This window comes from Anser brachyrhynchus, assembly GCF_964034855.1.
Source record: "Anser brachyrhynchus genome assembly, chromosome: 3".
NCBI lineage: Eukaryota > Metazoa > Chordata > Aves > Anseriformes > Anatidae > Anser > Anser brachyrhynchus.
Genome location: NC_137696.1, coordinates 107,652,526 through 107,679,760, shown reverse-complemented (window position 1 = coordinate 107,679,760; position 27,235 = coordinate 107,652,526).

Below are 27,235 nucleotides of genomic sequence, written 5' to 3'. Positions count from 1 at the left end.
GTAGCCAGCCAGAAATTCAGAGCAGTATGATCATATAATCACTGCCTGATGAGCCCAGATTCGCTTGTCCTCAAATTTCACAGGTTGTGATTCCAAGAACATGATAAAATGGACAAGAAAGGCAGTATGCAAATGTTCTTATATTTCACAACAATAAAAAACACTACAAGTCTGTATTTTAATGAATCTGATCACACTTTTTTTTTCAAGCATTTCTCCAGAAGACCAAGAAAAGAGAACTTTCACCAAAAAACAAGGATCTCTGATCTCTGACACTCTTTATGCATTAACTGAGATGCTAAAATGAACATCAAAGTTTGTAAAATTTTGTTTAAAATTCCAAGAAATAACAAAAGATCAGTTCTTTCAAAACATCTTCTATGCCTGTCCTTATTTATTCAAATTTGTAGGCCCTCAGTCTAGGAGCTCTCTGCAACTCCTTTGTTACACAAGCCGGTGTGATTTAGATGATTCATCACTACAAATCCTGTCTTCTTTTGAAGTCAGGGAAAAAAAAAAAAAAAAAAAAACACTTCTAGATTCACCATGCTGTGAGTGTATTGCAAGGACAAACAGGATAGAGGCTTCTAGACTTCCTTTCACTGAAAAATGCCTGTGGCAAGTAAGACAACCCTGAAGCACAGGGACTATATGGGTTTTCACACCTGGAGTGTGAAAAGCCACCAGGAATGCTTCAAAAGGAAAGAACAGTGAATGAATCAGGCCTCCAGCCAAGTCTGTCTCCTGCCCAGAGTGTAGACGATGTCTCCAATCTCACAGAATTGAACAAGACGAGGTACAGCCATAGCTTCATAAAAGTCATTTTAGATTTCTTTAAAAGACTGAAAAGTGTCTTGTTTTGGTATTCAAACCTACAGAGCATGTGGTTTCATGTCAACAGGTATCCCAACTCAGTTAAGGAGCATTTCTTGAACAGCAGTAGTACTCAGCGCAAGTAGAAAAAGAACAACACAGCCCTTTATACACTCAGCACTTAGTTACGGATACCACAAATATAAAAATGTTTCTTTGTAACAGATTACTTATATGTTGTAAATTTGTGTTTTATAAAAATTTTATTATGTTATCATATGCTTTGTAAATATATTATTTAGTTCATTTAACATTAAAATTTGTTAATGTTAAATTTTAAGAATGATTAATTCTTTGTGATTTGGAAAGTACTTCTAAAGAAACATTTTTAATTTGAAATTTTAAAAAATGAATGAAGTATTCTCTCAAATATGGTTTATAACCTTTACTGAGTTAGTTTTTGTTCTTTCTTTTTTTTGGGGGGGGGTTGTTTATTTTGTTTGTTTGTACAAAACATAAATCAAAGCTGTTTATGTTCACTTGGACAAAAGCACAGCTTTCATGTAAGCACATATCTTATATATCATATTTTTTTCATGCTTACTGGGTTAAATCCTAAGGGATATAAATGCAGTAAAGGTAAACTGCTTTACATCAGCTGATATGGCAACTAACACATTGTGATTAGCCTGTCTTAATTATTCCAAATTGATTCAATTTATACTGTATAACTATTGGAAAAAAAAAAAAAAGAAAGGAAATGCCACAGCCACTGACAGCTTTTTTTGACTCTTCTGTACTATCTTGGTTTGTCTGTAGTAAAGAGGTTGTATCAGATAAGCTAAGTACAGATCAATACAGACAAGTTGACTAATACCTGAACTTCTCATTCCCATAATGTTTGACAGAGTTCTGTGCCACATCTTGTGTGTCCTGTATGAAAGCACATTGAAACACCAGGGGAAGTGAATACAAATTTTTCTTTCCTCAAGCATTTCATTATTAGAAAGTTGAATTAAATAATAATATACTGGGTAGCTACTTGCATGGTGTAGATCAGTTTACTCCTTAATTCTAGTGCAGACCTTACAATCTACACCAGCACAATTAGAGAGTCTGTAGTGTTCTGAACTCAATTACATTTTGGCATGTAAAGTTATACAGTTGACCATCACCTACAACATCAGACTTTCTTGAAAACAGCTGGAGTAAGCAAATGGACAACAATATCTTTCTAAGAAAAGAAAGACTGTCAACTTACCTTTCCCATTACAGTGATGCAACGGATCCAGTTTCAGAACAGAAGGCAGCCAACATCCATTTTGAGGTATTTTACCTGTGTTCTATAAACATCTGTATAACATCAACAGCAAGCTCGCTTGTGAGACTAGAGGAAACCTATTTGCAAAAACTCTACAACCCCAAGTGTCTTGTTTATTACAACACCATTTTTTAACTTCTCTTCAAATCTCTCTCTAATCCTTAAGGACCTCTCTAATTGAAAACCCAGAAATCTCAGAAATTACTGGCCACTTATTCTCCATTATCTTCAATGAATTTTAAATGTCTGACATCAATGTGAAACAAAAGTCTTTTCCAACAGAAACATTTCACAATATAATAAAAAGTTCCTAGAGTCAACAAAATCTCAAAAGTGGTTTTGCTTAATTCAGCTTTTATACCCTCTGAAAGAGTAATGAAAGAACCAGAACTTTATCCAGGATTCATGTTTATTTCCAGAATATTTCAGTATTATCTTGCCCTCTTTCCAAATGTCATTGAGATGATATTTGTGTCTATTTTTAGTAGAAAGATGTGCATGTTTTCCCCTTTTTCTTAGAAGCTGAAAGGTCAGGCAAAATCAGAATCCTTTGTGTAGCTCTTCATTTCAAGTGCATTATCTTCATGATTTGGTTATCAGATGAATTTGTCCTATTTCACTCTGATGAGAGATTTCAGACATGACCTCAGAGTCCCAAACAACATGTTCTCAAATGTAGAACCTCTCTGCAATCACTTACCGTTTTGACAAATCAGAACTTTCCAATGTAGAAACATTCTCTCAAAAAATCCTCCAAAAATTTGTTGACAACTCAATCATCCCCTGCCTTCCTTCTTTAAATGTAACTAAGCATTTCTGATGTCTTAACATAGGGTTTCAAGAAGGTTGCACTGGGAAGGACAGTCTTTGCTGACAACAAATGCACCAAACTGAGGGACATTTCCACTTGCTAGTTTCTCCATCATGCTTGCAAACAGGTTGCAATAATCTATGAAAACATCAGATTATTTCTACTGATCCAGTTCTTGTAATCTTGCCCTACGCATTCAGGTAAGACAAAAGTACATGTGATCTTTAGGGAAAAAATCCATGCAACTCCTTTACTCTCCAAAATATTTGATGTAGTTCACTGAATACCTGCAGACACACCCTTAAAAAGGAACATGAATTCAGCACAATAGAATGAGCTTGTTTTTCCAGTGCGGATGTGAAACTAGTTTACATGATACAATGTGAGAGAATAATTGTATTGGGAGGGTGTTAATGCCATTTACTTATCCATTTGGAACCTCTAATGAAAACTGTTTAGGAAACAAATGACTAATTATGTTCTACATGCAAAATAATTAAACATTCAGAACATGATAGTTAGGAAGGCTGGAGTTTAGTATTAAATATGATATTCAATTTTAATCTGAAAGGGCAGATTAAACCAATTCAGTGAAGAAATAGAATTTTAAAGTAAATAAATAAATAAATACAGATCACCCATGATGTTAGAAGCTTCTAGGTAGGGAACTTACTAGCAAAAATATTATGTCTGAAATAGCTCCAGAGATTCATGGTACTTGCAATTGTATGCTCTTAATATATATTACCAGATACTTATCGAGCATGGGTGGTAATGCAGTAGATGAAGCTCATTCACCTAACATTTTGGGTGTCTAATCTTCACAGCCATAATCTACTGAGTCTAGCCCACCTCTCCCAAATGAAGCAAAACTACACCAGAGGGAAAAGACCCTCTCTTGTCTCCTTCAGGGCACATCTATGCTGCATACTGTGGTACAACACAGCTGCAACCAGCTGCAGTGAGTACTGAGGGCGGTGTAGGTGCACTGTGACAGTACTCCATCTGAGCTGAAGAGCCCTGCTAATACACCAACACTCTTCTGAGACTGGAACCTGCTCTTTCAGCCTGCACTCAAATTTCACTAGAGAGTGAGTTGCAAACAACCTAGCAACCTGTACTGCAGCAAACATAAATTAGCAGTAGTAGTAAAAGCATTTCTGAATATAAGCTGAATGTTGGTCCTAGTATGGAGATGTCACTACCCCCTAGTTCCTACAGTCCTGAAGTTAATCTTCAATGGCTCCCAAACCATCCTCAGGGCTCCCAGAAGTGCAGATTAACCTTGGGATAGACTTCATTTATAAATGTATACTGCCTGAGCTAAACAGTTAAGAAAACCACTACACATTACAGCTGTGAGATTATAGATTCCCACGTGATGTGACCTTACCTACGGAGATGGAGAGAACATGCCATACTGTAAGGACATAACTTATGCTGCACTTAAGAGGTCAAATTAAATAAATAAATAAATAAATAAATAAATAAATAAATAAATAAGCATTGTGTTCAAATTCCTTATTTCTAAATGCTTAAAAGAAAATATATTTGTATACTGTGAGGTGGGATGTTTGGTTTTTTGGCCTGCACATGTAGGAGACACTAAGCCTTCCGCTGTATTTCAATTTTACTTAACTGTCACAGCATGAATAATAATCAGCTGAGTATAAATGTTCACAAAGCCAAAGGAAACAGTTGTGAACAATCTTCGGCAGAAAACAATGGCTGGGCCAACAACATGCTCTGAGTTCTGCTGCAGCAGAAGGATACTGTTAATCATCATTTGTTCTAGCATTTCTCTGTAGAATAAACAGCAAAGGACTTAAGTTCAGAATGGTACGTAATTGTTTTATTATTGATGGTAGTTAAATAAATAGCACCCTCTGAGATACACAGTAATAACTATTTTCTCATCTCTCCTTTGCTTGATTGATCTTTCAAACTTTTTTTTTTTTTTTAATGTGGATTTAGCAGGTGGTTTCTTAGATGTGATTTCTGTTTTCTTTTGTAAACTTCTCAGAAGAATGTTTTCTAACACTTTTGCTTTCCTAGGATAGCCAGAAGAAACAGGGACCTTCTTTTATTAAATTAACAATGAAATACAGTATAAACCCATACAATCCTAAATGTTACTACTGGAAAAGGCCTTCATTGATCATCTATGTCAATGTTCTGCTAATGTAGAACAAAATCTTAGTAAGAAGATAAAGCATTTTTCTTAATACAATAACAAGCCCAAAATTTGTCACAATTAAGTAATGATGTTACATGCCTAGATATTACACAATCGTTTTCATATGAAACCCAGATAAAATTTTTTGCTTGTTTGTTTTGTTTCCTTTTGCTCTGTTTTGTTTTGTTATGTTTTCAGAAGAATTAAGGGAGACATAGCCTGAGGAAAGAGCAGCCCAGCAATGGTATTGTGTCAGCTGGTCTCTCTAACATGCAATTTCCTTTAGTCTTCTACCTTTTCCTAAGAGGCAACAGCACTTTGGGCCAGGAATGCCCAACCCCAGTGAATCTGAATCAGTGACATACACATATTTAAGAAAGAAAGATTTGTCCTGAACAAAATATGATCCCAGCACAGAGCTAAGAACAATCACTGAATACATAATCCCAATTTCCCAGCTCCAGAAGCTGCACTGTCTGGATGAGGATGATTCTTCCTGATTACAGCCTACTATATTCCTGTGATCTTCATATGCCTGCCTGGAAGCCACCCGGACCTTAATGTCAGCAACTGGAGCTCAGTAGAACATCTGAGAAGTTTTCTTCAATGGCTTCTCTGCTCCCCTTGACACCCACTGAAGAAAATCTGCATTTCTGTTACATGTACTTCCTCTGCAGATCTGGGAAACTGCATATTAGCTACAAAATGAGGGAAGTAAGTAACAGACAATTCAGTTTTGGTAGGCTACAGAAAAAGAGATTCCTGAAGAGAGTATGCCACTGTATTTCAGTCCCTAAACTCATAACCTCATAACTGTAATGCATTTATGTCCTTATGTCCTTATTTAAAAATGCAGTTTCTTTTCTTTAAGGCACTTTAAATTTTTAGCACAGGGCTTTGTGGAAGTTCTTTATTTATTTATTTTATTTTATTTATTTTACTTTATTTTATTTTATTTTATTTTATTTTAATGAGGGAATGAGGGGAGGGAGGGAAATGCAGCACAAGAAAATTTAAAAACTAGGAAAATAAACACTTTACTTTCCAGGTTGAGTGAAAAGCACACAAACAGTGAGAAAATGGCATTTCTGGGCCTCCATCTGCTCTCTGGCCCGGATATACATCATCCGTCATTGTCTGTAAAGGGTGGGTATTAACAGAGGTAGCAAAGCCAAGGCCTGAACTAGGAATTTCAAATAATTCGGTTTTCATTTATCAATGTGACTTCTAGCAATCAGGGAATTTTGTTAAAAACTCCAATGATTTTTATCTTGACTGTGCCTCTTAACAACTAAATGGAATCCACATTAATTATTTATCTCCTTTAAAGTGCACTGAATAGCTTTGCTGAAAATTACTACGTTTATATTTATAGAACACTGGCACATGTATAGATAAGTTCAAAATTCATTATTTATACAGTGCTGGCTTTATTTATAGGAATCAAAATCAGTAATTAGCATCGTGTACAAGATTCTGCTTTAGAGAAGTGAGCACACGGTGAAATACAAATGCTTAATAGAAAGCTCTAGTAAGTTTGGAAATCTAACAAACAAACCCTATCCTATTAGTTAGCAAAGAAATGTCTCTAGCAGTGATACCAAGGTAGATAGAAACAGTATAATTCATCATTCCTAGATTTTCAGTGATTGTACTAGTTCTTCAGTCTTTAAGTGTTTTAGTCAGTGTCAGTTGCCCAGGCTTACCTTGCTCCTTTAAAAGAGGTAGAGAAGAGCTTAAAAAAGAAAACTTGCATAAAATAGAATGGAACTAATCCTGTATTTAAAGCTAGGGGTGCATAAGGATAGCAATATGAAAACATGGAGCAATTTCTTCTAACCATAGCAAAAAGACAACTTTTCACCCTGTCAGTGAAATGAATTACCTTTCTGTTACGTGGGATTTTTGATGTCGTTAGGGTTCTGAAAAACTCCAAACAACCTTCACCCTATATTGACAGGGTATATTGAAATTGGCCTGTAAAATACAAACTTTAAACATTCAGGGGTTTACAGAGTAAAAGCTTAAGGCTGTAAGCCTGTTGCCTTGTACCTACCAAGAGTGAATACAGTCCACTTTTATCCCCAACGTGTAACTAATGCACCATCAATATTTCATGCATGTAATTTCAGATGAGTAAATAGCTTTCTGCAAGTTGCATAATTTGCTCATAATCTCAGTGCATCTTGTTCCATTTAAAGCTAAGTGCCACCATTTCAAAAATGCCCCAGCAGGAATGATTCTGCCTAGCCAAAAACAATTATATCTTACAAAACCCCCAACCTCACTATTGCAGCCACCCATCTTTGCTGCCAGGCTGAACCATTTATTCCAATGAAAATACCAAAACAAAGCCAGGCAACAGACCCTACCAAACATTTAGCCTTGTGAATATTTAGTCACTAAGGGAGAGACAGGATAGCAAGCAAAAAGCTAAGCTGTGACATATGAGGTGTGCTACGTTTAGGGAAGCTAATGAAACTGAGGGCTCAGCCATTAACCTTCAAGGAAGAAAAGCCAGGCCTACTGCTTTAAAAATTACTGGGACCAATCTTTCATCATGACAAGCATTAGTAATGAATAATTAAGCATTTAATATAATGTTGCTTTGGTGAAAAATGATAATTTTACAATTGATGGCCCCTAAACCTATTCAGGGTTATTATGGTGCAGTAAAAGCAGGAAGAGGGCTTTGATGAAATGCATGTTTTTCAGTGGAGGTTTTTTTTTCTTTTTTCTGTGTGTGTGTGTTGTTTTGTTTTTTTTTCCCGATGGTTGGACTGAAGCAGTTATAGTTATTAGGTTCAAAATCTTTTCAGAGCTCAACAGTGGCCCTGCTGAGAGAATTTCATGAAAAATTTAAAAAGGAAAATTCAACCTGGAACAGTCTCATGTCTCATGCCAGCTCGCCCGAGGTTGAACTGTGTTTTTCCTCATAATATCCAGCTAATGTCAGGGAAATAAATCATTCAGCAGATGCAAATGCTGAAGCCATCCAAAATGAAACTTTAACAACTTAAGAACCTATTTTGATTAAGTGCGATAGTTATTTAAAACAATTTAACAGATGCTCTTACTTAGCTCCCCATAATGAAATGTTTATTGCAAAAGAAATATTTGAGTAGGACTTTTTTTTTTCTTTTTCTTTTTTTTTCTTTTTAAACTGAAGAACTACACTGCAGTACTGCTCACTGCCCCATTTCTCTCTTCCCCAGAACTTGCTGCTGTTAGCAAGAATTTTTGCCACAGATAATCAGAAAATATAATTTTTGGTGAGTACCATTAGGAGAGAATGGATACTGTCATCATATATCAGACCAAATGATATTGGTCTGGTTTAAATTGTTTCAAATATAACTGCTTTAGAATCCACTATCTAATACAACAAGAAACAGCTAAATAAATAAATACTGACACCTTATATACCACAGCTAAGAGCTGATAAGAAGTCTTTGCTCTTCCTTTAGCAACAGTCTTTACACCTAGGTATGACATTTGCTAATGATATTCAATGTACGTTTGGTCCAGCTTCCCCCCTAACAGTTACAGTCATTTTGAGTTTTCAGTGTATCATGAATTATCCTTCTGACATAGAAGGCTAAGAAAAGTATCCAGTCCTTCAGTAACAGGATTTAGGCTATATTTTCTTCTCAATGGATGTGATTATTCTTGTAACCTCATTAAGACTGAATTACCTCACATCTATAGTAAATCTTTCTTTCTGACTTTAAAAACCACCATGGAAGTAGATTATAAGGAGTGTGCATTTGTGTGTATGCACATATGTGTAGAGAGATTCATACAGTCCCTAAGAAATAAATACAAGTCAAGAAAGATCTTACAGTTATCCTCCAGATAGATAGCAGTTGTGTAGAAATGGCCACTAGCTGCTTGCAGCTTGTTTTTCCAGGGTTTAAAAATGCATCAGCTACAAGAAAATCTACTAAGTAGATTACTACTGAAAGTCTGACCTTGAATAGTTCATAAATGAATGATTAATCCCAAGCTCCTAGAAAGAGGTGAAGTACAGTGTTTTCTGAACTGCTAGAAAGCTTCCTAGAAGAAATAACCAGAGATGGAGCATTACAAATCTCTGAAACTTTTTTTTTCCCCTTTCTCTTGCTAGCATATTTTTCAAATTAAAATTATGTATGTATGCTGGAGTGTTTTTTTTTTCCTCTCAAAGCTTGTTCTTGAAAAGCAGACAAAGTAACTCCAGAGTGAGTTTAAGTAGATCTTAACTGTTGCTGCTCCACTTTACAAATAATGAAACAGAGATAAAGTTGGGGGTAAGGACACCAAGAGAGGCATAACTAGCAGTGCTACCACATCTTCCCTTAGTCCCAGCTCCTTGCTTCCTTTGTCATCTGACATTATCTGTCCTGTGCTCAAAGTTTATCACTGCTATGACACCCCATCTCACTGACATGCCTTGAAAAGGAATATCAGGACTCTGAGCGTGTTAAGACAAAGTACCTCATAAGGTGCTTCTTTCTGCCTGGCTCTGGTCATAAGCAGGGCAAGATGCTTGCAAAGGACCAGAGACATGGCATTAGTAATTTCCTGGACAAAAAGTTCCTTAAGTTTCAATCACATAAGCCTTACTGAGAGGCACACCTCTGATAGGGATCTGTCTGGAGGCTAGATTCCAAACAGTCCAATAAAACAGCAACAATCCCTTAGAGAAGCTCACCTGGGATCAAAGAAGGAGAAGCAGGCTGAGGAAACGTTCCTTCCCTAGGATTTTTCATTGACTTCTATCCAGTCAGTAGACAGAATGAACAGACAGATTCAACTGAGAAAGCTATTTCTTCACAAGACATGGTCTTTACATATCATAAATTCCATGGTGCATATTTAAGCAGTACATCTGCATACATGTGTCTGCTGAATAGGAGGAAACAGCTACCAGGGCCAAGGAACTGACTACATCCTTTCTGGGAAAGAGAAGCCTGCTATTCTCAATGCTCAAAACACCATGGAGAACATACCTCTTTTATTTATAGGCTGTCCAACATTTTTTCAAGTAATGTGTCTCCCCGTCTTTTTACAGGAAGATCTACACTGCCACACAAGGCAAAACTGTCTATTGCCTGGATCCAACACGTAATTACAAATGTAAGATGCAGATTGACCCTCTTCCCTCCACGTTTTTAGTAATTTTTCCACTAAAGGTTCACTTTTCTTCCAATAACGATTTCCTTTTGGAAATGCTAATGAACAAAACATAATTCACCTAAAGCAATAGGAGATTAGACTGGTGAATAGCGCTTGGACTTCAAAGACTTGCATTTTGGTCTTAGACACACCACAATCTTACTCTGTGTGTGACCTTACAAATTTCTTCAATCAGTTCCCTATTAGAAAAACGGGCTAAGACGTTGCCACTTTATATAAAACTGTTCCAGGGGATTGAGGCCAGTAACAGTCACAGAAGAATCAGTTACTTCATTGAATACAAGCATAAAGGTATCTAGATAGAGAGACGTGATTACTGAGTAAAATTAGGTTATATAACATAGGTCATTTGGGACTATAAATACATTTATGGATAGTTGTTTTTTTTTTAAATAAATAAATACATATATACATGGCCATATAAAAAAGTGTACTGTAGGAATAAGCAATATGAAACAACAGATTCTAATACACAGCTCTAATGCAAATTCCAATCCTTTCCAATCACAACCTTTTCCCATTGATTTTCTTTGTTAAGTTGACCATAATAGATCCGATACATGAACAAAAGGATCCAAGCTACTAAGGATACACACAGTCTGCATGATTCACTGTGTTCACTGGAGCAAACCAGCAGTACTTTGAGCATTTTTCATTTCATCCATCTAATTTTCACTATACATTTTATCACATGTGCAATATCTTTGTCAGTAGGACCTGCTGGAATTTGCAGGAGGTACTTAAGAAATTTCTCCTTCCACTCACAATCCTAGAAAATTAAAACAAAAATAAAAACATTTCTGTGGCGTAAGTATATGTGAAACTGAGTGCATTGTAGAATGTGCTTAGATTTCAGAGGACAAAAGATTTCTGCCTCAATACAGGGACCATCCAACCCTGAGATCCCTGTGGATGAATCAATACCTTGAAGTGTAGCCATGACAACCATGGAGATCAAATAGGCTGAGCACACACAGTATTCACAGTATTGATTTTTCAGCACAGGACAATACAGTGCTCTCAGTGCCTGAATATGGATGAGGAGTAGCTAGCTGAGGCAGACTCCTCTTGCAAAGTCTGAAGTGATGCTGCTCAGGAGAAAGCAGCACTTCAAGGAATTTCATACCACTACAGAGATGGTGTCCATTCTCCATTAAGAAAGACTGCAGCTTTTGTGTCCACTGCGCACAGCCCTAGATTTCTGAATAGCTGGTTAGCAATAATCATGAAAAAAAAAAAAAGGAGGGGGGGAATACCTTTACTCTTCCCTTTTGTTGGAAAGAAATACCACTGACAAGCTGCACGTACTTATGACCAGGCCCTTAGAAATACACCTCTCAATAATTTAAGTAGAAATCTACTGTCCTTAAAAAAAAAAAAAAAGGCATTAAAAAAAAAAAAAAGTAGAATGTAATAAATGTTATCTGGAGTTCAAAACAGAAATCGTTTCTGCTCAGCAGTGGCAACAGCAGTGCATCGTTGCAGTGTTCTTCTCTATTCCACTATTCCGTTCACATTCTGTAGAGTCTTCATTGAGAGATTTGATGTTTGCAATGTTCTCTGAAGCCATCAGTATGACTATGATCTTGAATGGTTTGGAATGCTATGCTAATAAAATTAATGACAACCTCATCCACTGATCACGACCTCTGACAGTTAAATTTAATTGGAACAACAGAACAGTCAATTCAAATGTGTCAGAAAAAAAAAAAACACTCAGGAATATGGAACACATTTCTAGAAAGAGTCATAGTGACTGTTAACATAGGCACTTACTCTGAAAATGTCATTTTCCTGAATCATCAATTAAATACAGCTATAAACTAGGGGAAAAAAAAAATCTATTGTTCCACAAAATTTCAAAAAAAACTATCTGCTTCCTCAATATTTATTTAAAAACAGCAGTCCAAAAAATTAAGTTTCAACCCAGGTGTAATAACTCTCATTTGTGACACTTCACAAAAGATCTCATTTAGCCACCTTCCAGGTACTTGCTCAATGGCCTAAAATTCCCACCTAAACCTGTGTCAATAACTGTCAGAGAAAGGTTTTTGTAATACTGTGCTGAAGACACATGCTGCCTGACCCAAGGCTGGCAATGAACGTGTCTGTAAGTTTCAGAGCACAAAGCTCTGAGATAGGGCCTTGGCACTGTGCAGAGACCCAAGATAAAGAAGATTCTAAATTGAATGTTTCTGACTAAAACAGGCTAAAACATTCATCTTTCTAGATATGGTTTGTCATTAATTTGACATTTTCCATCAGAATAAAAACATGTATCTCATTTGAGTGGAACAAAATATATTTATATGTTTACTCCTTAATTCTAGAGCTACACAATTTCTATGGATAAAGACTATGGGAAAAAAAATACTTTTAATATCATATGGCAAAAATTCTTGTGGCATTAATATAGAAAGAATTTCCACCATGCTTATTTTATCACTCCTCCACCAAGACTGCATTTTGAAATTACAGTTTTAGAGATTGACAAAACTCATTTGTTATCCTTCAGCTTAATGTTCTTCGTTTGTTTTTTGTTTGTAGGGGGAACCTTCCTCTTTCTAAGAATGTATCAGTTTTAAAAAGGCATACAGAGGAGATACAGAGATCTCAGAGAGTGCTTATAATCATTTGCTGCTTATATCAATCATCAGTATCTCTTTTATTTCAAAAAAAATGCTACCTATAGACACTCTGAGGAAATTATAAATACACAAATGAACTTCTAGTGAGCCAGCACAAGTAAAAATAAAAAAATAAATAAAAAAAAATAAGCAGATTGTCTAGTTATGCTGATGATATTTACACTGGGAATTTCCTCTCCAGAGCTGTGTTATACTGCTGCAAGTCTGCAGCTGATCTTCTTTGGTGTTAATGTTAATACAGATTTCTGTTGCCTATGGAGTTATGCCAATTTGAAGCAAGAGGATATCAGGCCAACATATTTTGTAGAAAAAGCACTGAAAATACTACTGTCTAGGATTCCTAGAGTTACAAATTGCATTTTACCAAGTGTTCCTACAGTAGCACCTTATTTCTATATGGAAACTCAAGGAGCAGCAAGAACATACATTTGCTATTGCACTAATAAAACATCAGCTGACCCTCATTCAGCAGGCAATACAAGAGAGATGCCCATCTTCATAAGTCCATGGAGCTTGATAGGATTCACCCCAGAGTACTGAAGGTGCTAGCAGATGTTAGACCCCTCTCAACAGTGATCTAAAAGAAAGTCACAAGAGAAGACCCAGGAAACTACAGACCTATTAATCTAACCTCAGTCCGTGGAAAAGTTATGGAGAAGATTGTCCTGGGGAATATTTAAAGGCATTTAAAGAACAAAGCAATTATCAGGTGTAGTCAACATAGGTCATGAAGGGAAAGTGCTGCCTTTATATTTGATATCCTTCTATGATAAGTTCACCCACTTAGTAGATAAAGAAAATATAGTGGATGTAATCTTTCTCGATTTAGTAAAGCCTTTGATACAGTCCCTCAAAGTATTCTTCTGGACAGATTGTTCAACTGTGATACAAAAAGGTTCACAGTGTGCTGGGTGATGAACTGGATGAATGATAGAGCCCAAGGGATCGTATTGAAAGGGGCTACATCTGGCTGGCAGCCAGTCACTAGCAGTGTTCCCCAGGGCTCAATTCTAGCACCATATCTTATCAACATTTTTATCAATGATCTGAGTTAGGAGTTAAATGCATCCATAGTATATTAAACTGAGGGGTTTAGCATATTACATGCTATATAATAACAAACTGATTGAAGTCTTTGTTGATTGAACTTGCTCAACTTCACCAAATGATTCATAATGCACCTGTGATAGTTTTTATTGGACCATGGCATTTATGCACCTGTTCTCTTGCTGTTGATTTGCATTCTTTTATTGAAAATAATGTGTTCTTGTTTCTAATTGCATACATCTGTCCACAGTTCTAAGACTGATTCTTCCCAATTAACAGATAACTGATTATTTAGAGAACCTGTCTGTACAAATTATGATTTTTCTGTAAGATTATGGTCTCTGAATATGCCTACATCAAAACACAAATAGTTTATTTTGATTACTTGCCTTTGTCTGTGTGTTCTTTATTTTCCATGTTCCACATTATTCAAGTGGACAAGAACTAACAGAAAATGATTGTTTACTTAAGCGGTCTACCACAGAAAATATTTAGAAAGGGCAAGAAGCTAATCACCACTAAGAACAGGTCTCTGAAGGATGTTGGCACCCACAAAAACATTTTACCTGACTATGTTTGCTGTAACCATAGGGAAACTGATCCAGGTGATACCTGATAAAGAGTCTGGAGAATAACACAAGGACAGTCTATCATTCTCCTTCACCTGTTTCAGTCTGTGAACCATAGGGTGTGATCTGTATGCACTAAGAACCTGGTGAAGTTGAGGAAACACAGATATCCTAACAGGCAGACTTCCCATGACTTCCAATGAAAGGATGAACTAGAACAAGCAAGTTCATTGTTTTTATTTTGCTTTCTAAAGCAATATCAATTCCTACACTTTTTCTTCATGAAAGAGTATGATGAAAAACTGCTCAAACCTTCATTCTGTTCCTTTATGTGTTTCTTCATATCCTATGCAAAAAGATAGATTTATGGAACACCACTAAAAGTTTCAAACATCTGTAGAGACTAAGAAAAAATCTGATTAAGATGTCTTCTCAATCCCAAGGTCAGACACTAGAGACAACATCACACACCCACTGAATTTCACTTGGAAGGAGTGTTCAGCTATGCTTCTCTTTATACCTAGCAGTATTGTGGGTATTTTTGCAACAGCAATTGATTTGAGTTCAATCTTGTGAATCACTAAACTTCTCTAGAGTCCTTACCACTGTTTCCTAGCTCGTATTTGTCCATTTGATAAACCTTTCCTATAAATAGTACTTGGCACTTGTCCTGATTAAGCAGCATTTCCCTTCAAATATATATATATTTTTTTAAGTCAGGGTAATTCTGAATGTCAGTTTTAGGCTCCAAATTGCTGAAAAAATGTTTCACTGAGAAGTTTCTAATAAATTCCTAAGTAAGGAAATATAAAGTCCTGAGGTTATTTACTGTATATATGTATCTTCTATAAAATATGTTAGTAGTTTTAATGGGTCAGAAGCCAAATAAGTGTACACAGGATAGCACAGTAAACTAGAACTCGAAGCAATAATTATAAATAATGCATTTTCCAGTATATTGTGATAGCAGTAAAACTCACTCTGCTTAAGAGGCTTAAAAGGCTACGCTGCCTGTGATGGTCAGTGAAGGCTTTTAAGTCCTTTTAGCAGGGAACCCTGATAAATATATTAGTTTATCTACTAAATACTGATGCAAGACAGAACCGGTAACAAAAGTATGAAATAAAAATGCTGTAAGGCTGACTTATGGTATGTTTTGATAACTAAAAAATAAAAAAGGAACCATTTCTTAAAAATACTTCTGAATCACATTTCTTTCCCGGGAGACCACAACCATTAGCCTAGAAAAATTAATGACTTGCAAACTTATCTGTTTAACTTTATTTGCCTGCAAGAGGACTACCACAGGCTAAATTCTATGTGGTGGTTATGAAATGTGTGGAAGAGCAATTAGCTGGCAAAAAGGAGGGAATAGTTTTCAAGGAATTATAGGCAAAACTAATCATTTGTTTTACAGACCTACAAGATGCCTTGAGGATACTTTCCTCATGTCATCCAGCAGCGAAGGTTCCTGTAGCAATGAAAGTACCTTCCGTTACAAATACATTACTACCTTTACAAATGATAAAGCATATACAGTTTATATTTAAAGGCTTCTTTAAATATTTAGCTTATTCCCAATAATTTTAAATTCTTTGCTGCCTATGTTGGCAGTGAAGAAAGATGATTTCATTTACAAAAAAAACCCCAAACCTTACATGTCCTAAAGTGAATTGAACTTTCTCAGTTTGCCAATATGCATTATAGTCCCCTTCAAATCTTAGATCAGAAACTGGCCTGGATTTTTACTTCTAAACTAATAAGAGCTTTGGTAAGGTCTGTATTGTTTTGATAGACTGTGTACACACCTTTTGAGCCTGTGATCAGACAAATTTTGTTGCAGAGGAAAAACTGGAAATGTTGAAATTAACAAAGAGAATCAGTGCAATGGTGAGCAGGTGTCCCAGCTACTTGAAAAGATATTGCTTGCTCTTACCCCAAATGTCAGATTTGTGGCTATGGTAGACATATATTTACTAGAGGAGCTTAATCCTTTCTGCTTCAACAAACACCTCTGTGCCAGTGCAGTCAGTTTAGAGAATACCAAATACTGATGAGACAACTACAGTAGATGGAAAGCAGTGGTAAAGCATTCCTAGCAGCTTCAGACAAACAGCTTAGCCTTGAAAATTATGAAAATTAAGTCTGAATTCTTGAATATTTTCAGTTTCACCAGTCATTGTTGGCTATATCTCTAATCGCAGCACAGAAAAGTCATAACAGCATGACAAAATGAGAAAAAAATGTTTAGAAAATGATTTGAAGTTTTAAATATAACTGCACATACACAAAAGTCTTTTTTGTCAACATTCTTCAGACAATTTTGTTTGCATAAAACCTGCACAATTGTCTGGGAGTAGCAAGGCGTTGCTGAGTTGCCCTAAGGGCATTAGTAAGTCTGGTGGCCATTACCAGCCTCATCTAGGGCCTCTCCCTACATCTTGCTGCTCATTTCTGCCCAGACCAGACCTTCAGCTCCTGTTTGAGCTCCACTGTGGGAGCACTGATCTCCAGCCCAGCTTCAGCTGACCACCTGCCCTGATGAACCAGACCACAACCTGTGGATGGATTTCCCTACTCGACCTCGGACTTAGAATCATAGAATCATTAAGGTTGGAAAAGACCTTCAAGATCATCTGGTCCAACCATTATCCTACTACCAATGTCACCCACTAAACCATGTCCCTAAGCGCCACATCCAACCTTTCCTTGAACACCCCCAGGGGCGGTGACACCACCACTTCCCTGAGCAACTCGTTCCAATGCGTGGCCACTCTTTCTGAGCAGAAATGTCTCCTAATTTCTAACCTAAACCTCCCCTGGCGCAACTTGAGGCCATTCCCTTTAGTCCTATCACTAGTTACCTGCGAGAAGAGGCTGACCCCCAGCTCCCCTCAACTTCCTTGACTCATCACTATGGCCCAAACTAAGCTACTTTGGTTCAACACATATTTTTAAAAGACGGGTTGTATGCTGCTCCTTTTCTTATTATCTTTCTAGTGCTTACAAAAGTTTGCTGGATTATTTGTTCCAAAGTTTGTTAGTTTTTATTCTAAAAAGCTATCCAATCTCTAATTCCTTTGCTCACTTTTTTCCTTTTCAAAAGATTGAAAACTACATCTGTTCAGTTTTCTATCAAGTGTCCTTTACAAAGTAACTGCCATGAAAATATCTACTTCATCTCTCCACTCTCTGCAATGATCTTGCCTGAGTTCTTTAGCCTTTTTGTACTAATAATTGTACTAAGCAGTTCCTCATAACTGAAATTTTCATTTCTTTTTGTGAAAACAGTTATAAAAAGCATACATTAAGCACGGTTTATGTTTTATTTGTTTGTTTTTCTTTCAACATAATTGATCATCACTGAAAAGGAAGATATTTTCCTCAATATTCCTTTTGTTGATAATATAGCTAAATAATTATTTCTTCTTACTCTTGATGTCTCCAGATAGTTGTGTCATATTTTATGTCTTTCTTCGTCCCCACATTTTTTGTTATAATTCCTGTATACACATCCCTAATTATTTCACTTAGTTTATACTTTTCCCATATTTTTTTTATTTTTTTTTTATTTTGAGGCAGTAAAAGGTTCATGGTTTTACCAATTCAGTCTCTTCCTTTCTGCCACTAGTGCCATACTTCTGAGAAGCTGAAAGTTATTGTCACCTTTTTTCCATAAGATCTGCCTCTGAAGTGGCAAAGGTGTTGGTTGATGAGCCAGCAATGTGCACTTGCAGCCCAGAAAGTCCACTGTACACTGGGCTGCATCAAAAGTAGTGTGGCCAGCTGAAGGAGGTGATTCTCCCCTCTGCTTTGCTCTCATGAGACCTCTCCTAGAGCACTGTGTTCAGCTCTGGGTCCCCCAGAACAAGGAAGGCATGGACTTATCAGAACGAGTCCAGTGGAGGGCCATGAGGATGATCAGAGGGCTGGAGCACCTCTCCTACGAAGACAGGCTGAGTGTGTTGGGGTTGTTCAGCTTAGAGAAGAGAAGGCTCCAGGGAGACCTTATAGCGGCTGTCCAGTACCTAAATGGGGCCTACAGGAAAGCAGGGTAGGGATTGTTGGTAGGGGACTGTAGTGATAAGACAAGTGGGAATGGCTTTAAACTAAAAGAGAGTAGGTTTAGATTAGATATTCAGAAGAAATTCTTTACTATGAGTGTGGTGAGGTTGGAACAACTGGAACAGGTTGCCCAGAGAAGCTGTGAACGCCCCATCCCTGAAAACATTCAAGGCCAGGTTGGATGGGGCTTTGAGCAACTTGGTCTATTGGGAGGTGTCATGGGCAGGGTCATTGGAATTAGGTGATCTTTAAAGTCCTTTCCAATCCAAATAATTCTGTTTCTGTTATTCTAATTTTCTCAGTTTAATTACACGGACCTGTTTTGTTTTGGTTTGTTTTCCTAGTTTCTTCCTTCTGTAAACACTGTAAACTTAAACATAGCTTAGTTTCTTTAAACATACTGCTTTCCTCTCTCAAATAATTTCTTCTTTTTGAGTAAAAACTGTATATTTTGCTTTATGGACTAAGGAAAATGAAAAGAATTCATTATCTAAACTCATTCTTTATCAGCTACCTGTATCTCTGTGAATAGTCTACTGTTAGAATTTTTTTGTGAAAGTTTATGCAATAAGGAGTATTGACATCAATCCTTGCAATCAATGAAGAAGATGTGTATCAAACCACAATATTAATTTCAAAACATGACGGGTAACTTATTTTATTATGTTCAGATGTACAATTCTTCAACCAAAAAACTAGTGAAAACATCCATCAGTTTATTTAATGCCATCTATATCTAGAGTACATTGTATATTGCCAAAATTTTAAATTTGCATTTACATTAGAGAAGTTTGATAACAATGGTGTTGGACTTTTATCAGATTTTGGTCCAGGAGCTATGCATCAAATACAGGCAGCAGTGCCTGCTAGCCATACAGTCAAAAAGAACAAAAGGAGTCGCTAAGCAAAGCATGACAGATGGCAAAAACAACAAATTGTGGAATACTTGAACAAAGAGAGTAGTCTGACAAAATATCCCTAGGCCTGGCATCTGTCATGACATCTCCAAAATCTGTCATACCTGGACGTCAATCAACTGATTGGCATTCCACTGATTTAGGTAGAGGATGCAGAAGTAAATGAGGCCCTGAGGTCAGACTTCCATATTTTACTGGCAGGGGAATATCCAGAGCAAATACCGGTGTGGTGAAGAAATCCACATGGATTATAGAAACATTCCTTATTTTTAAAAGCACACTTTGGAAGTGATTTTGTCCTCTGACTTAAGAAATAAAAAGCACAGCATAAGGTAAAAAGCTGGTTTCCATCCAAACTAAAATGGTACAAATATGTAACAGCTTGGCTTTAAAAGGATGTCCATCTGTTAGTAAACTAGTGATCATACCATATCCACAATGGTTTAACAAACCAACAGCCAAAAAAATTATTGCCCACACCCATGGCTCAGTAAATATTTGGAGCTTTGTTTTTATTTACAGCAAGGACGCATTAAGTGACTAAATGCAAGTTTTCGATTTTTCTACTATTTAAAAAATGTTTTTAAACTTCCAAAGTCTTAGAGAAATATGTAACCGAAAGACGTTCTTGTAGACAAAGCCCCTCTCTTCACAGGTTCAGCTGGGAATTTAGCGAGCCAATTCGTCTGCCTTGGTAAGAGAATCTTGGTCTGAATCCTGAACACAGCATTTCAAAGTCATATGGATGAGCCTGCGGAGGTAACAGTCTTCCGTAATACCATACTTGGCTTGAAATGGTGTTCTTGACTAACTGGTTGGATCAGGAGTGGAATAGCTGCACTGTATCAATTTCAGCAGATTGAAGATTGTCTACCTAACAAATACATGCCAAGGCAGCTTCATTACTCACTATACCTAAGCCAGATAGATCTAAAGCTACCTTGGGCATAGCACCTATGCTGAAGTCACGTTCCTAATATACACAAGCCATTCAAGGTTGGGGTTTTTGTTTGTTTGTCACTTCAAACATTTTACACCATTAAAGGGTTATGGCTACACTTCAGTTTTTATTGGGTTTTAGCATCTTCTGCTGATTCTGTCAGACCTGTGTTTGAAAATGAGCAAAGATGATGTCTCAGAAAAGGATTATTTGTGGTTGCTTTATGCAACACAGTCCCTGCACTGATGCACTAAACGAGGATCACCATTAGCAGTAACATTTAACAGTGAAAACAATATTTATTATAATTGCATTACTTGACATATTTGACTACTCATTTTATCAATGTTTAAAAAAATTAAGAATATAATGGTGTTAAGCTTGTATCACAACAGAGTCCTTCTCTTAGAATGATTATAGTGATTTTCTGTTTTAAGTTTGGTGCAATAACACTCTGTTTGCATCAGCATAACTATAATTCTGCTGTCACAGGCTATTTTTCAGACAAATTAAAACTTCTTAGATGCCTGGCCCATGAATGTTAATGGACATTCTGGAAAACAAAAAAAAAAAAAAAGTTTATTCTAAAAATACCTATCTAGAATGACTTGCTAACAACATCATCTTTGACTTTTGAAAACGAATAACCAATTTTCATCTCACACACTGAAAAATGCAATAAATAAATAAATAAATAAACAAATAAAAACAGAAAGATGAATTAATGGATATCTATAGCTTATTGACCTTTCCTTGAGAGAGCCATTTCAGAGGCCTCTGGCTAAGACAGGTGTAGAACTGTGCATCCTACACACAAAGCTACTCATATGCAACATATGCAACATACTTCTATTTTATCTTAACGTGTAGTTTGAGAGAGTGATCTACTCAGAGGAATTCAACCAATTATTGTGTAGTCTTCATATATATTAAAAAGCAATATTATATTACTTTGTTCTGCCCTCATTCTGGACAGTTAATCTTGGCTACCTACACCAACCCTGTCACCTGCCTAGAAGGACAGGTTCAAACAGACACAGACTCTTCTGCCAGTGCTCTAAGCTGGGCAGATGTGTCATACAAACCACGTTATCACGACACTTATCTAATGAACCTCCTAGCATGACTAAGAAAGCCCCAATATAAGGTTGCATTAATGTCACTAATTGCTAACAGGAACTGGAACAGACCTTTTCTGCCAACTCAGAGCATGAACTCCCACTCTCCTGTTTAGACAAGCATGCCCACAGGCATGCCTGTAGTGCTTTTCTTTCCTGCGCTGCTCTCCTTCTTTCTGCCAGGTCCCTATAAAAGTAGTCTAAGTCATTTTAAATAGAAAGACTTGTCACTAAAATGACTTTCAGTAGTCATCACCCTGCTTTTATAAGACTCTCCCCAAGTGCCTGCTTCCAGGCACAAGGACTGCCCACAGCTCCTTCAAGAGGCCCAGGCTCTGACATCTCAGAGTGGCTGGTAAAACTGTCCAGAGCATGTTGAGCCTTTCTTTGGCCTGCTTTCCTGCTTTAGACTGAGCATTTCTGACTGCAGCTAAGGAGAGCCTACCCGAGAGCCAGAACACAGAGTTCTTGAACATGTCATGATGTACTTTGCAACAAAACTGTTGCTCTTTTGAATGTTAAATATATAGTGACCTTCCAAATGGCATCTATCTTTAGCAAAATGTTTCATGGTATTAGTTTAATCTACAGAAAAAAAAAAAAAAAGAAACTAGAAGGAACCTGCATCATCATGTCCAATCCCCTGCTGTTACAAGCCAACACGTCACATAATCCTTTTAATAAATCAAAGTGCACTTGGATACCATGGTGATGAGTACTTCATAAATATGTATATTCAGAGCTGTGTAGAAAATATCTTGATCAAAATGTTCAGTGGATGAACAGGATGATTATAAATGACAAAGGTGAGTACAGCACAGCTCTAAGAGTATTACTTATTTCTTTTTTCCTAGGGACTAATGAAAACTTTACAGAATCCTTCGCGCCATCTCAAGAAAGACTTATGTTAATAAGGGAAAGGGTCACTTTTAAGCATAGGAATGATCAGAAATAGGATAACGGAAGAAAGACAATACAAAAAGTAATGTAAAAAATAAATATATATATATCAGTATAGAAAACTTACTTCATTCTTCACAATGCATGATGATGTAGCAGTAGATCAAGAGAAAAAGCTCACAGGTTCTTACAGATTTATCCTTAAGTTATTTTATCAAGAGATCTTATAAGAGGAAAAAATGTATTTTTTTAACCATTTCCTTTCCTTTACACCTATCCGTAAACCAGACACCCAAACAAAAGTCAAATTTAACAGCCTTAATAACAATCATTCATTTTATTCCTTATGCACCTTTAGCTTATTTCCCTACATCCAGCTTTCTAGCACTTACAACTAAATTCTAGAAGACAATTCATTCTGGGTAATCAAGGAATTTTGGTGTACTTTGCAATAGTTGTGATATTTATTTCAGTGATGCTTATCACTTAGAGCCTAAAATTGAAATCTTCTCCTACATAATATATCCTTGATTCAATCTCCTTCCATTTAGGAGATATCCTCATTTAGTAGCTATACCTTTATCATGCAAGCTGCCAGGAAAAGGAATTAAATTTAACAAGAGACACCTTCTATTTACAGCCACAGGGAAAAGTAATTAAATTTAATGGAAGCCGCAGCTCTAAATAAAAGCACGGAGAACCTCTACTCCTATCTAGCTGAAAATGAGGTTACAGGTTACACACAATGAGTAACATTCAAACCCTTTGCAACTCCATTATCTCCAATGGACTTACAGCAGAGATATATTTGGCATACTTTTCATTCCAGATAGAGGAATGGAAAGTAAAGTAAGAACTAATCACTTTTAATTCTTGCAAGTGCATAAAATGAATTGTAGCAAATGTTATAGCAGTGTTACAACAGATCAGAATTAAATGCACCTCCTCAACATTTATTTCTTTGTTTTTTGTTGTTGTTGTTTTGTTTTTAACAATATGATATATGGTTGGGTAAATAAGTGAAAGACTGGGGTACATGTAGATTTCCTGGGGAACCTCTGGGAGGAAAAATGATGTTATTTACTAGGGGAAAAAAAATAATCCATCTCCTTATTTCCTAGCCAGCACAAAATTTCCATTACAAACAAAACAAGTGAAATAAATTTAAGCTCTCTCAGATAGCACCATGGAGAATGTGTCCTACAAAAGGCAGGAATATGTTCCCTTGGGAAATTAAACAGATAATTTTGGTGAATCTCCAATGGAAGATGCAATTAAAATTAGATTTAATTTATTTATTTATTTATTTCTGAAGACATTCCTGTTTCTCCTTTAGTTGGCTAGATTCTGGAAGAAAGCCTTGAGGGTTGAGAAGCCTATGCAAGTTTTGTGAGGCAAGGCATTCTCTGTGAGGAGCTCAGACGTGCAGTTATAGCAGAGAATTGACTTTACTTGTTGACAATAATTATCAGTAATGCAAAGAAAATGTCCAACAGGTTGTAAATTTCAGATGATATTTGTACTTATCAAGGTCTGTGTGGCAAAATATCCAAGTCTGGCCAAAGAATTGATGCTTCTCTAACAGGTTGTATTTATGTTCATGGTGGCCATGAACAGTCTCATCAGAAAATCAGACCTAACTCAAGAGTTTTGGATCTTAAAGTATGATCTTCTTAGCTAAAGGACTGGGATTAGCTCACGAGAGCTCTGTGGCTGTAGTTACACTGTAAAATTAGGTAAGAAAAGGGTCCATTGCTCTTTGTCTTTGGCAAGCGAGATTGCCTAGATTGTGTCCATATGACGCAATCTATGTCCTTCTGGAAATTGCCAGTACATACACTGTCCCCTAGTGTGTACCCAAGCACTGTCTGGGAATGTGGCACAACTTGGCACAAGTCAAAGCTGTGCCCAGGAGCAGGCTACCTGCTAGTTCTGCAGTCTGGGCAGATGCAGCAGAGCTCAAAACTGCGTATTGATGAGTTTAGTGGTTTGGATGGATACAGCCCATGTTTCCTACCAAGAGGAACAGGAAACTGAAGTCTGAATGAAGTGAGGGATAGATTAAGGAAATTAAAAAAAAATGGCCTAGATGGCCTAGGAGACCAACATGGTGAACAGCTGTAGCTGACACAAATGTGCCAGTACACGAAAAAATATTCAATTTGAAATTGCAATGTTTCAATTTCAACCAAAGTTGAGAAAAAAAGCTCACAATCCAATGCTCTAAAATGATTACCAAAAATCTGCTTCTGCAAGCACTCAGCACTCTCAGTATAAGAAAAGTAAGAGCCATGAAACAGTGCTAATCACTGCACAGGATCAGTCCTGTTCTGCATGTGGCCCTGATTGCACAGGTTTGTGACACACAGAGCATTCTTTGCATTTTAATTAAAATCTTCCCTATTCTTTCAGGCCATTTTTATGCCATTGTCATGTATTTATACAATTAGGTCTAATTTATACAATTAGATCTAATTACTTAATTGTTGTAGCATTCACGATGAAATAATGAGAATGTGTAATTAAGATGTGCAATTACATAATTACAATGTGTAATGACATTAGGTGTAAATATCCTAAAATGTTATGGAAAAAAATATACTATTGAAATGGAAGATTTTTTTTTTTTAGGTTCAGTTTCAGTTTTTAAAAAGCAGGACAAATTATGAAATCATTCCTCAAAGCTGAGGGATTTTTTCTCACTGTTAGCTTCCCTATAGTGAAGAACTGCCCACTTACAGCAGTGGAAACCAGGATTAATGCAATCCAAAAGGACAGGAAACCATAGGGAAATATGTATATATACCGGGATAACGGGTTATTTTTATTCTACTAGTTTTTTAGGACAAAACAAAAGTATTCATGGAAGTAATGGAAGTAGATAGCTGGGGAATGCTTCAGTTCTCCTTGTCTCACTATACCTAAGCTCTAGACCTTCAGCCCCAAAACCTGGGGAGGTTGCACCAAACTGGGAGTAAAACTGTCAGTTACAGACATGCTTTTCACTCCCTCCCAGCTGGGTGGTCTCCATGGAGGATATGGTGCACAGGTAATTAGGTTGGGAATTTGGACCTTGGATCGTCTGTCAGTTGCAGTTGTTCCTGAGGTGATAAACCTTCCTGTGACACACCAATATATGCAGCACCTATTTGGAAGTGAAATCCCATCTGACCATATGCCTTGAAGCTTACGGTTTTGTAAGCTTTGAAATTTCTTTCTGAGTGAAGCTTCTACAGACATTATTTTTACAAATCTTCTATGCTGTACCTTTCTTTAAATAGGTAATAGTCTTTCAAAGAAAGTTACAAAGTAACATAATTTTCTCTTATTATACTCTTCTCAGATAATAGCCCTCCATACTTAGGCTCCCCAAAACATCCTTCTTCCTTTCTGTGTAACTCAACTCCAATAACTTTCCAGTATCACATCTGAAGGCCTGTCTGACATCCAAAGATAGTCCTATAACAAGTAAAGTGTGTACTTCAGGTTTAAAAGATGCACTGTCTTGTGCTACTAGGTCAAACATGACTTCTGATGCTTCCCCATCCTTTGTATGGCTGCACATGCTCTCAGCGTTTCAATATCAGGCACAAATAAATGAGATCACTTCCACTCCTTAAACGTAAATCTAAACAGTTTTGATGATCATGCTGGAGGAATGGTTGTATAAATGGAACCCTGACAAGAAATGCAGCACTGCTAAATTTTCTCTTCATTCTTTTTCCATTTCCTGACAGGCAAATCCTTATAACAGAAGGGCACATGGAAGAAATATTTATCTTGTGTTCATAATTCCCCTGCAAATCCTAGAAACTCTACTAATACCAAAGACATTGTGGCTTTTGACATTTAGACTAACTTTTTATACCTGTCAAACATGTCAAATGATAAAGTGATTTTGAGTGTCATCTGATCAGAAATTTTCTCATGGGGGAGATTTGCATTTTATGTTAGATTAGATTATCCTGATAAGTCTCTCTGTGTCTCTCTTATTTTTTGCCATTTATGATAACACTTGTTATAAAATTAAAGTGAAAAATGGTCCTTGGCTGAGAAATTTATTGCCAAACATAATTACTACCTCAAATGTGATAAAGTCATATAAATCACCTGCACATAAATCCTGCACTATAGTCTTCTAAAATCTATCACAGGTCTTTATTAGATCCTATTGTACACTCTTTCTTCAGATATGAGGTTTGTTCAATTTTTTGAAATATATCAGTAGTAAAAAAATCATCATGGAAGGTAGCAGGATATGTAAGGGTTAACTGCAGTGTGTATTTTACACTGTAGTTGGTTTACGACAAAGCCAATCATGCTCTGAATACTGTGGTTGAAAAGGATACATCTTTCATCCAATTAGCTATTATACGGATGCTTGGGACCACATGGACTGTGCCCTGGAAAGTAATCACACTGCTCTCAAAGAGATAAGATAATGCCAAAGGGTTTACTTGGTCTCATGTTTATACTGAGTGTTCATATAGCCTGAGTTCTTGGGGCTGCTCTGTCCTGATTTTCACCCCTGAGCTGAGCCAGATGTCAAAAGCTAGCAGGTCATTCAGGTTTACATGCTTTTGTGTCAAGCACCTTTGAAGGCAAGTCTGACAAAAGAGCTAAAAACGTTTTTAGAGCAGGTTTGGTGACGTGGAGTTACTACACAAGTAGTACTACCCAAACTTTTAAATGACACTTAAAACACTCATCAGGAGAACTCACTGTTCAGAAA